Source organism: Monodon monoceros, unplaced genomic scaffold (assembly GCF_005190385.1).
Source record: "Monodon monoceros isolate NGI ecotype Baffin Bay Population unplaced genomic scaffold, NGI_Narwhal_1 Super_Scaffold_18, whole genome shotgun sequence".
Classification (NCBI taxonomy): Eukaryota; Metazoa; Chordata; class Mammalia; order Artiodactyla; family Monodontidae; genus Monodon; species Monodon monoceros.
The window spans coordinates 177,457,921-177,472,524 of NW_021703774.1; positions in this window are offsets into that span (position 1 = coordinate 177,457,921).

Here is a 14,604-nt window from a genome sequence, read left to right on the forward strand (position 1 = left end):
CTTTCTTTCTTTCTTTCTTTCTTTCTTTCTTTCTTTCTTTCTTTCTTCTTTCTTTTCCTTTCTTCTTTCCTCCCTCCCTCCCTCTCTCCCTCCATTCCTCCCTTCCTTCTTCCCTCCCTTCCTTTCTTCCTTCCTTCCTCTCTTCTCTCTCCCTCCATTTCTCCCTTTCTTTCTTCCCTTTCACAAACATTTATTGAGCACGTACTATGTGCCAGGCACTGGTCTAGGAGCTGGAGACAGTAGGGAACCAGACAGACCAGCTTCTTGCTCACCCACTCACCTTCTGGCTGGAGGAAGGCACACAACAAACGATACCTACAAGAACTTTAAAGAGAAAATTCTCGAGTAGAGGATGGTGGAAAGCAACAGAGCGGTCAGAGTTTGGATGGCTCTCGGGCCTCTCAGTCACGTGACCCCTGGAGTTGGTGGGTGGGTCCTGGTGGACCGGGTCAGCCTTGGTGCTGGTGGGGTTTGCTGGCTTAGTTAACAGGCCTCCACAGAATCACCATGACCTCTACAGTTTGCATATTCTCATGTCAAAACATCAGGGTGAAAATTGATTCTCCAGTTAAACTGGGGCATATTAAACAATCGCTACATTGATTTGCTTTGAGAATATATTCTGGAAACCTCCTTCTCAGCAGCTGTGTACCAGGCACTGCAGGCGAGGGGTGGACCCTGCCCTTCCCATGTAGAATTTCAATAACGGCTCAGATGGCAATGCACTCTTGGGGAGTGGGAACCCAGGCTAAATCCAGGGTCTCCATTTCACCAGCTCTGAGCCTTTATACAAGTAACGGAGGGCCTCAGATTTCTCATTTGAACTACAACTGTCATTTTACCTTTGTGCATCATTTACATGAGCATCAGTGAACAAAACAGGGGTCTGCAGGCTTCAGAGTGGCGGGAAGAATAGGGACCTTACCAAAGATGGGCAGGTCCTACACTCCACAACTTGTAAATATGAGACCTTATACAGCAGAAGGGACTTCACAGATGTGATGAAGAGCCTTGAGATGGGAGATGATATTGGGTTATTGCGGGGTGGAGGGTGGAGGCGATGTCATTACAGGATCCTAACAAGGGAAAGAAGGAAGAGCAAGGTTACATGATGATGGAGGCAGAGGTAGCAGTGAGGTGACTCCTGGGTGGGGACCCAAGCAAGGAATGTAAGAGACTCTACAAGCTGGAGGAGGCTAGGGAAGGGATTCTCCCCTGGAGCCTCCAGAAGGACACAGCCTTGCCCACACTTTGATTTTAGTTCAGTGAGACCCATTTTTGGCTTTCTGAACTCTAGAACTGAATGATAATAAATTGTGTTGTTTGAAGACATTAAGATTGTGGCAAATTTTTACAGCAGACACAGGAAACCCATACAGCAGCCCAAAGTCCAAATCCAGCCACTGCCTGTTTCCCTACTGACCGTGAGCTGAGAATGTTTTATCTACACACATATTGCAACCGAATTGATGAAAGGAATCACCAACTTTAACTCCAGTTAAGCAAAATGTTACCCTAGAAACAAAAATTTTATTCTTGTATCGCAAGAATATTACTCAATTATTATAACAGCCATCAATAAAAACTTGTGGCATTTTGTTTTCTCTCGTTATATAAGTACATACATCAACAATAAAGTTCCCACTGTATAGCACAAGGAACTATATCCAATATCCTGTAATAAACCATAATCGAAAAGAATTTGAAAAAGAGCATATATATGTGTATAACTGAATCACTTTGCTCTACACCAAAAACTAACACAACACTGTAAATCAACTATATTCCAATTAAAAAAAAAGTACCTACATCATATTCTCAAGTTTGCCTCTTGACCCACAAAGCCTAAGAGAGTTACCATCTGGCTCCTTATAGGAAAGTCTTCTGAGCCCTGAACTAAGCCCTGCGGACATTCCGGCTGCGTGTCTGAGCTGGGGTTTGCTCAGTGCTGGTCACTCTTTTTTTTTGGCCACACCACGCACCATGTGGCATGTGGGATTTTGTTCCCCAACCAGGGATCGAACCCTCACCCCCTGCATTGGAAGCTTGGAGTCTTAACCATCAGACCACCAGGGAGTCCCAGCACTGGTCACTTTTACCAACATACGGGGTTGTGATCATGTCCCTCCATTAGTGTATGTGATTATCCACTGAAAAGTCTATTTCCATTGTGTGATCATCACAGTGAGCCATTTGAGGGAGTGGCCCATGCTTCAACTATTTTATTCAACACAACTGGGATTGCAGCAGAGTTTGGGGAAACCAGTGTCCCGGGTGCCTGCAGTGTCTGCCGGGAGGGGCCATTGAGAGGGGCTGGGCGGACCACCCATGGAGGGGAGAAGCAGGCAAGCATCCATAAAGGTCTCAGGCTGTCATGCCTCCTGCCCACTGGGGCCCTCTGAGCGGGACTATTGTTTCTTGAGTGAATGAATGAATGATGGGTGGTGGTGTTTATTTTCTCCATTTCACACCAGGGGACACTTTAGCCAGAGAGGTTGATGCTGCTTCCACCAGCACCAGGAGGCACACAGGTGCCCTAGTGAGACTGCCCGGGTGGAAGGCTCTCTCCCCTCACAGCTGTGCGGCCCTAGACACGGTGCGTAGGTTTCCCCATCTCCAAAATGGGGGTTATTATGATCTCCCTCTCGCTGGAGTGTTGTGAGGATTAATCACTATTTGTTAGAGCCCAGCAAAGAGCAGGTGGTGCGGAAAGGGTAACGAGTGACCGTCACTGTGATTGATTTGGCCACATTTGGCATGTCTGGGACTCACACATATGTTTTGGCCTACAGGCCCTGTGACCTTTTTGCTTCTTCTCACCTGCCTTTTTAAAGCAGGAGGAGGAATCAGATGTGTCATAAAAGGAGCCAGTGCTATGTGGGTCATTGAGGGACTCTGAACCCACCCCTTATGGGACCACCAGCATAAAGAAGAGGTAGTTTTTACAGCGATTTTTGGAGGATGGAAAGGGTCTCCGTAGGCCTGGAATGAAGGAAGGGTGTCCGGGTGGCAGGAACAGCATGCACAGAGGCTCGGAAGTGGGAAAGGTGGGGCCTGATGCTGAGGAGGAAAAACCACCCTGGCAGCCCGGGACAGGGGTACAGGTCAGGGAGCGGAGGGACAGAATGTGGGGGAAGGGCAGGCAGGAACATAGGCAGTTGCTTATCTTTCTCCAGCTTTACTGAGACTGGATTGACACTGCGTGTAAATTTAAGGTGTACAAAGTGATGACCTGGTACATGTATATATTGGGGAATGACCACCATAATAACATTAATTAACACTTCCATCACCTCACATACTTATTTGTGTGTGTGTGTATGTGTTTATGTATGTGTGTACTGTGTGTGTCTATCTGTGTATGTGTGTGTTGTGTGTGTGTATGTGTGTTTGTGTATGTATGTGTGTATGTGGTTGTGTGTGTGTGTTTGTGTGTGTATATGTATGTGTTTGTGTATGTATGTGTGTGTTGTGTGTATGTGTGTGTGTATTGTGTGTGTAGTGTGTGTATGTGTGTGTATGTATATGTATGTGTGTATGTGTTTGTGTATGTATGTGCGTGTGTGTGTGTGCCTGTGCATGGTGTGTACTTTTAATATTTACTCTCTTAGCCCTTTTGGGTACTCAATACAGTGTTGTTACCTATGGTCACCTCGCTGTGCATCACGTCCGCAGAACTTACTCACCTCATACCTGGAAGTTTGAACACTGACCAACCTGCTTATTGAAAACAAGGAAGGTACAGGTGACAAGGAACTATCTGAAAATATCACAAGCAGAACAGCAGTTTTGGGGTGTGTGAGGCCCCTTCCAGGTGGGTGTCTCACAGAAGGGGTCAGGAAAGCACGTGTTCCCAAGGCAGCGGCCACAGACCCACTGCAGCAGCAATGCTCCCAAAGCGCCGTCCTGCTGAGGGCTGCTCTCCTGTTCTGGTTGTCAGGCCCACGCTGGATGGGAGGCGGCAGAGAAACAGGTGGAGACAACCTGTCTGGTTGTCGAGAGCAGAGCCCCCAGACCCACACTGTGAAAGGACCTCCTCCTGGTAGGGCACCTGGCCTCTCTTTGGGGTTTACTTTGCATCCAGGCCCCAGCCCCCAGCACCACCCCCCACTCCGGGGATGGACCCTCATGGACCTGGGGCCTCTGAGCTCACTCACCCAGGGGGCCCCTCCCATTTACTTCCCAAGTGGCTCCACTTCTAATTTCCTATTTGCAGCAGTTTTACTTTTGGTTTCCTTTCCATGAACAGGTGCATGTGTCCTGGATGGGCTCACTGCTTATTCCATTTCTCTCTGCCCATCTCTGCCTGGTCCTTTCCCCCAGGCCCCACCCATGGTTTCTTCTTCCTCAACTCCACCCCTCGCACGTGCCTGGGCTCCCTGTGGCCCACCTGTCTTGACCTCTGCTCTCAGAGCCTCTGGAAACATTATCAGATGTCAGTCCCAGCTGATGCCTGCCTGGTTCCCATCTCCAATGCTGAGTGAGGAATCTCCTGGGTTCAGCTCATCCCTTCATGCTGGGTCATGGGCTGTAGGTCACCTGTGCATGGTGATGGTCCAGCATCCAACATCTGCCCAGTCAGTGCCAGCAGGGACCAGGATGATACGGTGCGTCGTGCAGCCATCGCCCTTCCCATGGGGCCAGTGATGGGGATGACTTCCCCTACAAGGGGGTATAAATAGGGCAGGCACAGGGTGTCTCCATTCCCATCCTGAAGACGTGGTGTGGGGCAGAGGTGGAATTGTTTAGAGTTAAGGGTCTAATCCACCAGAAGTCCTTAACCAGCACTGATTGTCCTGTATCTCAGTGCGGGCTAGGATGAGAGACAAAAACATGGCTCTGAAATAGGATTTCTTAACCAGAGGGGGAACAGAAAACAGCAGCTCACTTTAAGGTGGGCTTCCTCACAGAGTGGTGCGTACCTGCTCTCAGTGATCCTCAGCTCTGTAGGGATTCCTGGAAACCATGTTAAATTCCCCTTGGTTCTCTCCTTCCTTTTGGAGAGCTTACATTTTTGCAGAGTCGTGTGATTCCCCAAAAGCTTTTCCCGCATCAGCTTGGGTGAACCTTGAGCAATTCACGTGATGTGGGGATGTCTCCATTTCCAGCCCATCTCTCCAGCAGGAGACGTCTCTCCACCCCGATCTCTCAGAGCTGATGTTCTTTAGTTTGCCAAGTGTTAAGCTTTCTCTCCTGGGAGGATTCCTGCCAGAAGTCAGACACCCTTAGCTTCCCTAGGTGGTGGGAGAGGGGTTGTGAGGACAGGGGTGGAGAGCATCATGCTGTGTCTCTGCTCTCATCCGAGCGGGACCCACAAGTTTCCTCCTCATAGGGAGGGATCCCATTCATCCTTTTTGTCCTTCAAAGTGCAGACTCCGTGGACCCATAGTTTTTAAATAATTCTCTCCAAAGTGACAGTCTGTCAGCTCCTCTTAGAAACAATTTTTGTCCCCAAACACAGTTAAGGACCTGGAGTTATAGAAATCTTTTAAAACACATAATGAAAGTGAACTTTGCAGGGCTTTCTCCTGGCTGTAAACTGGTTTCTCTTGATGCTGCTGTAGTTCAAGCTCATGTCTGTCAAGAAGTTTTATCACGGACTTCCGTTCCCCTTTGAGTCATTTTATTCACCCCTGTCTCTGGAGCTCCTCTCTCTTTTTTAATTTATTTTTTAAATTGTCTTATTCTTTTTTTTAATTGAAGTACAGTTGATTTACAATGCTGTGTTAGTTTCAGATGTACAGCAAAGTGATTCTGTTATACGTACATATATATCTATTTTTTCAGATTCGGTCCTTGTTGACTATTTTATATATAGTAGTGTGTATATGTTAACCCCCAACTCCTAATTTATCCCTCCCCCACTTTCTCTGTACCATGTAAGACCAGAATGCCAGTTAGCCATTTTTCTTTCTTTAAATACCATTGGTAGTGCTGTGTAACTTTTTGCATTATAAAAGTCCTGTAAGCTAATTGTGGGAGGAAACTTTTTTAAAAAAGGAACAAAATCTGTAACAATCTCACCACTGGAGGAACCAGAGCTATTATTTGGCTTTACTGTATTCTGTTCTTTTCACTCACAATTTTTATGTGGTTGTGGTCATATTTCACATTTGACCCAGTATTCTTTCCTCAGAGAGCATTAAATCATAAAGACTTTCTTTGTCATTAAAATGAAAAATAGAAGCTATGCTTATGCCAAACCTCCTGGTAGGTTTTGCTCTGACATGGACAGTGGAAAATTCTGGTGTCCTAGAGTTGGGTCTAGAGTCCTTGTCAATCAAGAAGCAAAGTTACACTTCCTGGGTCTCTGCAGCTCAGGCAGCCAAGAGAGGGACCTGCATTGCTTCTTTTTTTTGCGGTACGCGGGCCTCTCACTGTTGTGGCCTCTCCTGTTGTGGAGCACAGGCTCCGGACGCGCAGGCTCAGCGGCCATGGCTCACGGGCCCAGCTGCTCCGCGGCATGTGGGATCTTCCCGGACCAGGGCACGAACCCGTGTCCCCTGCATCGGCAGGCGGACTCTCAACCACTGTGTCACCAGGGAAACCCTTCTTTTTCTTTTTTTATTGAAGCATAGTTGATTTACAATGTTGAGTTAGTTTCAGGTGTACAGCAAAGTGGTTTAGGTATACATACATATACATCTATTCTTTTTCAGATTCTTTTCCCTTATAGGTTATTACAAGATACTGATTATAGTTCCCTGTGCTATGCAGTAGGTCCTTGCTGGTTATCTATTTTATATATAGTAGTGCGTATCTGTTAATCCCAAACACATGCATTTCAATGTGGGAAGAGGAAGAGAGAAGCCCTGCCTGGAGTGGGTGGGCTGTTGGCCTTTCTGCCCTGCAGATGACCTCTGCCAATGACCTCGATGGACCACACCTTCCTCTGGCTTTTCCCTTTCAGAGATAACCTCACACTCCCTCCCTACAACCCACATGGCTGAGACTATGTTCCTTGGCTACTCCTTCCTCCCCTGTGGAATCGTCCCTCTGCAGGTCATGCGTCACCATCCTCTGGAGTGGCAGGCACAGAACATTTAGCTACAATTCTTTCCCAGATGCAATTTAGACCAGGAACATAGGACATGGACTGATCAGGAAACAAGCCACTCAGCACAATATAGCTTTCTGCTCTTAACCCAGCCAGAGAGCCCATACTTTTCCATTTGGATTTGTGCATTTCTCTGTTAAGTCATCAGTTTCTGCTGTACGTGTGTGAGCATCTCCCTTTTCTTTTCATTAAACAACAGTGGCACTCTTCAGGGTGTTCAGTGCCATGAAATAGAAAGCAAAGTTCTTTTTCCTCTTTAGAGCAAGTATAATTTTTACTCACTAAATCATCTTATAAGCTGGCTACGTTTCCTGAAAGCATGTTTAAAAATTAAATAAGGTTCCCCTCTCATTAGTTGGGTGTGTGTCCTTTGTAGAAGGGTAAATAAGAATATTTACAGCAAAGGGAATTTGAGTTTATTATGGAAATTCTTACTTTGGAGTTTTGGGGGATACTCAGGATAATTCATCTCTCTGTTACCTGTGTTGGATCCGTTACCTGCAGGGTGGTGGCAACTGTGACATAGAGGCTTCTTTCTTATTTTCAGCCAGCACCTAGGCCACCTCCTAATCCACTTGTCATCAGATACCAGGGAATGGAATCTCCTTACAATGGCAGACTAATCATGGGAGGCATTCCCCAAATCATTTAAGAAAAACCAGTTAGACTGAGTGTTAGTTGCAGCTCCTTTCACAGGAGAGTTGAAGGTTGACTCTGAATAGTGCAGGCCTGGGACTTACTGGGCATTTTTGTAGAGAACAGGGCTGCTTGCTTTGGGGGTCGTACAGGTGCAAGTTCCTCTGGAAAGTGACCTCCCTGCTATGTCTCATTTGCCTCACCCTAGTCCCAGCCCTGATGTAGACCCTCAATTTTATCTTGTAAACCATCACAGACCTCGCCTTAATCCTGCTCTCTGTGGACAGGTGTCTAGGCACTCCACAATCATTTACTAAGTTCCTGCTGTGTGCCAGGGTTGCTGCAAGGTTCTGGGGGTGCCATTTAGTGGTTTATAGACTGGCAGAAGGACAAGTACAATACATTAACTTAGAGGAAACAACAAGGTCTTACTGTATAGAACAGAGTACTATATTCAGTATCTTATGGTAAACCATAATGGAAAAAAATATAAAAATAGAATGTATATATATGTATAATTGAATAACTTTTCTGTACAGCAGAAATTAACACATTGTAAACCAACTATACTTCAATTAAAAAAAAAAAACTTAGAGGAAAAGTAAGCCTTAGCTTGTCCATATATGACAGCTTGTGCTATGCAGTTCCTTTGCTTAGAAAGGATTTATAATACCTAAATACCTGAATAGTAATAGTAATACCACCATTAATAGTTTTACTATTAGTATAGTCATAGTGTTAGTGATATTATACTAAAAACATCAGTAGTAATATTGACAGTAATGCTGCCATTGTTACTAGCAGCAATAGTAACAGTGCTGTGCTGGTATGTGATACAGAGTACCCAGCAAATACTATGGTGCATTTTCTTGGTATAGATTCTTGCCTTCACCATTTATTGGCCATGAGGTATTGGACAAGTGATTTAACGTCCCTGTGCCTCTGTTTCCTCATCTGTAAAGGCATGAAAAACCCTATTTGCCTGACAAAGTTGAAGTCAACACTTGGCTTGATGGGATTTTACAGCCCTTAGAATGGAGCCTGGCACACATTGAGTCTTAGATGAATGTTAACAATTTTCACTCCGTTTTGCTGTGTAGAGATCATAAAACTTCAGGGACACAAAGAGAGACCCACACATTGCTCCTGCTTCTGTGGGGTTTTGCGAGGGAGACAGTCAATTTTATGTGTCAACTTGACCAGGAATTAGGGGTGGGGTGTCCAGATATCTGGACAAACGTTTTCTGAGTGTCCGTGACTGTGTTTCCCAATGAGATGAACATTTGGATCCCAGACCGAGTACAGAAGGTCCCCCTCCCCAGTGTGTGAGGGCATTATATGATCTGTTGAGGGCATGAATGGAATAATAAGACTGAATCATCTTAAAATTTGTATGGAGACACAAAAGATCCCAAATAGCCAAAGCAGTCTTGAGGGAAAAAAATGGAGCTGGAGGAATCAGACTCCCTGACTTCAGACTATACTACAAAGATGCAGTAATCAAGACAATATGGTACTGGCACAAAAACAGAAATATAGATCAATGGAACAAGATAGAAAGCCCAGAGATAAACCCACGTGCCTATGGTCAACTAATCTATGACAAAGGAGGCAAGGATATATATACAATGGAGAAAAGACAGTCACTTCAATAAGTGGTGCTGGGAAAACTGGACAGCTACATGTAAAAGAATGAAATTAGAACACTCCCTAACACCATACACAAAAATAAACTCAAAATGGATTCGAGATCTAAATGTAAGACCGGACACTATAAAACTCTTAGAGGAAAACATAGGAAGAACACTCTTTGACATAAATCACAGCAAGATCTTTTTTGATCTACCTCCTAGAATAATGGAAATGAAAACAAAAATAAACAAATGGGACTTAATGAAACTTCAAAGCTTTTGCACAGCAAAGGAGACTATAAACAAGACGAAAAGACAACCCTCAGAATGGGAGAAAATATTTGCAAATGAATCAATGGACAAAGGATTAATCTCCAAAATATATAAACAGCTCATGCAGCTCAATATTAAAGAAACAACAACCAATCCAAAAATGAGCAGAAGACCTAAAGAGACCTTTCTCCAAAGAAGATATACAGATGGCCAAGAAGCACACGAAAAGCTGCTCAACATCACTAATTATTAGAGAAATGCAAATCAAAACTACAATGAGATATCACCTCACACCAGTTAGAATGGGCATCATCAGAAAGTCTACAAACAACAAATGCTGGAGAGGGTGTGGAGAAAAGGGAACCCTCTTGCACTGTTGGTGGCAATGTAAATTGATACAGCCACTATGGAGAACAGTATGGAGGTTCCTTAAAGAACTAAAAATAGAATTACTATATGATCCAACAATCCCACTACTGGGCATATACCCAGAGAAAACCATAATTCAAAAAGACACACATACCCCAATGTTCATTGCAGCACTATTTACAATAGCCAGGTCATGGAAGCAACCTAAGTGCCCATTGACAGACGAATGGATAAAGAAGATGTGGTACATATATACAATGGAATATTACTCAGCTATAAAAAGGAACGAAATTGAGTCATTTGTTGAGACGTGGACAGATCTAGAGACTGTCATACTGAGTGAAGTAAGTCAGAAAGAGAAAAACAAATATCGTATATTAACGCATGTATGTGGAACCTAGAAGAATGGTACGGATGAGCCGGTTTGCAGGGCAGAAGTTGAGACACAGATGTAGGGAACAAATGTATGGACACCAAGGGGGGAAAACCACGGTGGGGTGGGGGTAGTGGTGTGCTGAATTGGGCAATTGGGATTGACATGTATACACTGATGTGTATAAGATTGATTAAAAAAAATCCGTTAACACCAACTATAAATTGGAGGGTGTCATGCAGTAATTGTTCAACTGCATTTTCTGCTTTTGGAAGAGAAAGTAGCATTTCATTATATGTCCTAGGACTAATGTAAGTGTTAATCATAGACAGGGGTGTTTTTCGGTGATTTTATTGTTTCACCTCAGTAATTCTCAGGTTAGTCGGGATTTGTTACACTTCGAGGATTAATTCCATACTATGAAAACTATACAACATCTGTAATACTCATTTGTAGACTCATGCCAAAAAAATTAACTTCACAAATATTAAAATTGAAATGATCATTCATTAAAAAATAAAAAAAGAATAAGAAGGCTGGGCAGGATTGTATTGTCTGTCTGACTGCAGGACTGGAACATCTGTCTCCTGCCCTTCATGCTCCTGGTTTCAGGTCTTCAGACTTGAACTGAATTTCACCACTAGCTTTGCTGGATGTCCAGCCTGCAGAGAGCAGCTCACGGGAATTCTCAGCCTCCATAATGGATGAGCCAATTCCTTATAAGGACTCTCTTTCCATATATATGTAGAAATATACATATACATATTATAATACATATATTTAAATGTACATATACATGTGTTATAATATATATATTACGGATAGGAATACCTATGTTTCTATCTCCAGCTCTATACATCCTAATGGTTCTGCCTCCCTGGGGAACCATGGCTAATACAGTGGGTCTGGGTTACTTTGAGTTTGCTCATGTCAGCTGGGGCCTCAGCTCCATGCTTGGCTTGGGAGCACAGGCCAGCTTGGGTATGAGCTAACCACTCCAATGGCTAAAGTGCTTTCAAGACTTTGCTTGCAATCATTTACTAACATGCCATTCGCCAAATCATGTCCTGTGGCCAAGCCCAGGGCAGGGAATGGTGCCCGCCCACAGTGGGAGGACACTGCGGTTATGGCCAAGGGTATGGAATCGCATGAATGCAGTCTGCTAGGGATGGTCCTGGAGTTCACTCCTACATCTGACCAAATACCCTTAGCTCTACTTAGAGTAGAGTATCCAGGTCTGCAGTGGCCAAGAATGGGCTTGTCTGAGTGTGTGTTGAAGACCCAGGCATCATTATAGTGTGACCTTTACTCACGTGGCCAAACTCTTTTGTGTGGAGCTGAGACCTTAACAACCAAAACAAGTTTGAATCTTCTGCAGTGAAATTGTTCCTCTCTTCCCGGGGGTGACAAGGGGGGGTAGGTGACGGTGTGTGGGTTATAACATCACTCAGGAGACAACTTATCTAAATCCTCATAACAGATGTTTGGCGAAAGGTGAAACTAACACATAAGCCGCTTAGAAGTATTGTCAAAACTCTCATAATCTCTCCCAACATATTTAACCAGTGCGTGTTCCACCCAGGGTGGCTGGCACACTGCACTTTATCAATGTTCACCAGATACAGCTTGGAATGACAGAGGCGCAGGTGACTTTGAAACAGAGAAAGGAGTCTTCTGTGCTAAGGGGAACGGCAGTGCCCAAACTGCAGGATATTCAGAAGAAAATGCGCCATCAGGTCAGACAAATCTTACCTGTGTGTGTACGTTTTAAGAAGAAAACCAAAGATCATTAAATCATCAGCCCAGAAGGAATCCTGGCCATCCTGTGTACATTCTCCTACCTTCCTTGCTTACAAATGTCCCATGAAGGGTATCGTCCCCATCCTGAGTTTTCCAAGGAAAGGAAATCCAAAAGTGTCCAGTCGCAATGACCGTTACTTCCCTACAGCTTGTATGAGGTCCCTATCAAAAAAAGATGTGCTTATCGAGTATCTTTCCTTGACACCCCAGGATGAGTGCTTGGGGAAACAGCTGTAAATGAGAGTCAGGGTGGAGTTATGTGGAGGAGGCCGTGGGGTGGCCAAGTTAGAGCTGAGAGACTGGAGCTCATCCAGGCAACATCTGTCATTTCCTGGTTCATGGGACCCACAGGTCCCTCTGACACCCCTAGTCTAGTCTGAGCTCCTCAATACCAAGCAGGTGGTGCTTCCTTCTGTATCTCCATGTACAAGTTTCTGGCTGAGAAAAAGTCTCAGAAAATGTGAGGAGAGAAAGAAAGAGGGGAGAGAGATAGAGAAACTTGGGGTTTCCCAAAACTTGAGAAATGGACATAGAGCAGTCAGGTGTCCCCTGTTACCGGGACTGGGCTGTCTAGACATCCTTCGTCTTCAAGGTCCAGCTCAAGTCCATATATTCTAGAAAGATCCTGAGAATCCCATCTGTGCAGCACAGTGGAAGGAGGACCAGACCGCAGGCAGGCAACCGGGTTCCTCACTCAGCTCTGCTTCTGACAAGCTGTGTACCGTGGACAAGTCAGGGGACCTCTTTGGGGCTTGGTTTCATCATTTGTAAATGGATTAGCCGTGCTTCCTTCTTTCCTCCCTTCCTTCCCTCCTTTCTTTTCCACTTATTCTCTATCCACCTATCTTTCTGAAGGGTTATGGTCCAGGACCCCTCCCTCCAATAGTCACAATGTCTTGAGGATCCTTGAGTACAAACGACAACAAAATAAACAAACAAGCAAAAAAGACGACTACAATGCTGCTTAAAAGTGATTTGAGAGATGTTGTGACCACATGCAGCTAAAAGGCTCTAGGGGAGAACAATGAAAAAGGAAGCTTATTTCAAAGGGGTCCCTTTCCATCCAGGTCTGTGTGGATCACAGACGCCAGTCTCTATAAAGGCACAGAGGAGGGCAGGCTTTCGAAATCTATCCCTCCAGGGCTTCCCTGGTGGCGCAGTGGTTGAGAGTCCGCCTGCTGATGCAGGGGACAAGGGTCCGTGCCCCGGTCCAGGAAGATCCCACGTGCTGCGGAGCAGCTGGGCCCGTGAGCCATGGCCACTGATCCTGCGCGTCCGGAGCCTGTGCTCTGCAACGGGAGAGGCCACAACAGTGAGAGGCCCGCGTACCGCAAAAAAAAAAAAAAAAGAAAAAGAAATCCGTCCCTCCAGAGTCATAAGCTTATTGTGACATTTGTAGCAAATGCACATTGGTTTCTTTCACCATCTCAGCTTCTCTGAGCCAAGAGGGCCGTTTGGTTCCTGAAGACACTTAATTCTTCCAGCGTTTTTTGTTTACTGGAAAGGAATGCAGACCATGTAATATGACATAAGATGAGTTGGGGGCTGGTGGGAATGTCCAGACCCATTACCGGACCAGTGCGGGGAGGAGGGGGAACACCTATGCAGTTGTCTGGATGGGGGATGGGGGAGAACTCTGACTGGTCCCTGCTTCCTGCAGACCTCGTTTCTGTTACCGTTAAGCCCCTATTACCTTTGGCTCATGTAACACCAAAGAGATTAATGAGGAATTGGATGGGGTCGTCAGGGACAGCCTGCTATAACGGTGACATTGCCCTTTCCAGGGCTGGACCCTGGACTCTGGGCACTAATTTCCCCACCAAACCTATTCCAGGGTCACATCTTATCCTCTGAATTTTCAAGTGTGAGTAAATCATCACACAGAAGGCCGTCATGTCTTCTCCTTTAAAGCCAGTTCACTCTTCAGGTGTGACCCTGGCTGGGACACTTCCTCCTGGTCAGTGGGATGCTGTGCCCCCATCACCGATGGGAAACCATCCATGCTGTGCCACAACGAGGTGTGTGATAAAAATGATCGGGTAAATTTATGTCATAATTAAAGTGAGTCGATTATACATTTCTTGAAACTTTAAAAATTATTTAACGAATGTCTCATTTTGATCAATCTTAATGCATTGATACAAATGAAAAATGTCTTAGGAAAAGGCAGCGATGCAGCAGCAATTGTATTTAATTCTCAGTTGAATGAATTTTAGTCAGCATTGGCATTGTAGGACCACAGTGTAGAGATTACTGACCTTGCTAGAAGGGAGATATACTTTATTTATAGGGTCTGGGGACTTGTTACCAACCAGTTGAGGCAAGTAAAGAAAAGTCTCTCTTAAGCAGAAACCTGAGTCCCAGAGAAAGGAGATTCTGGTTAAATAATTGTTCAGAGACTGAAAGTATATAGCTGCCTTTCATCCCAGCTTGGTTACAGAAAATCCTGATGTGATGCACGGAGC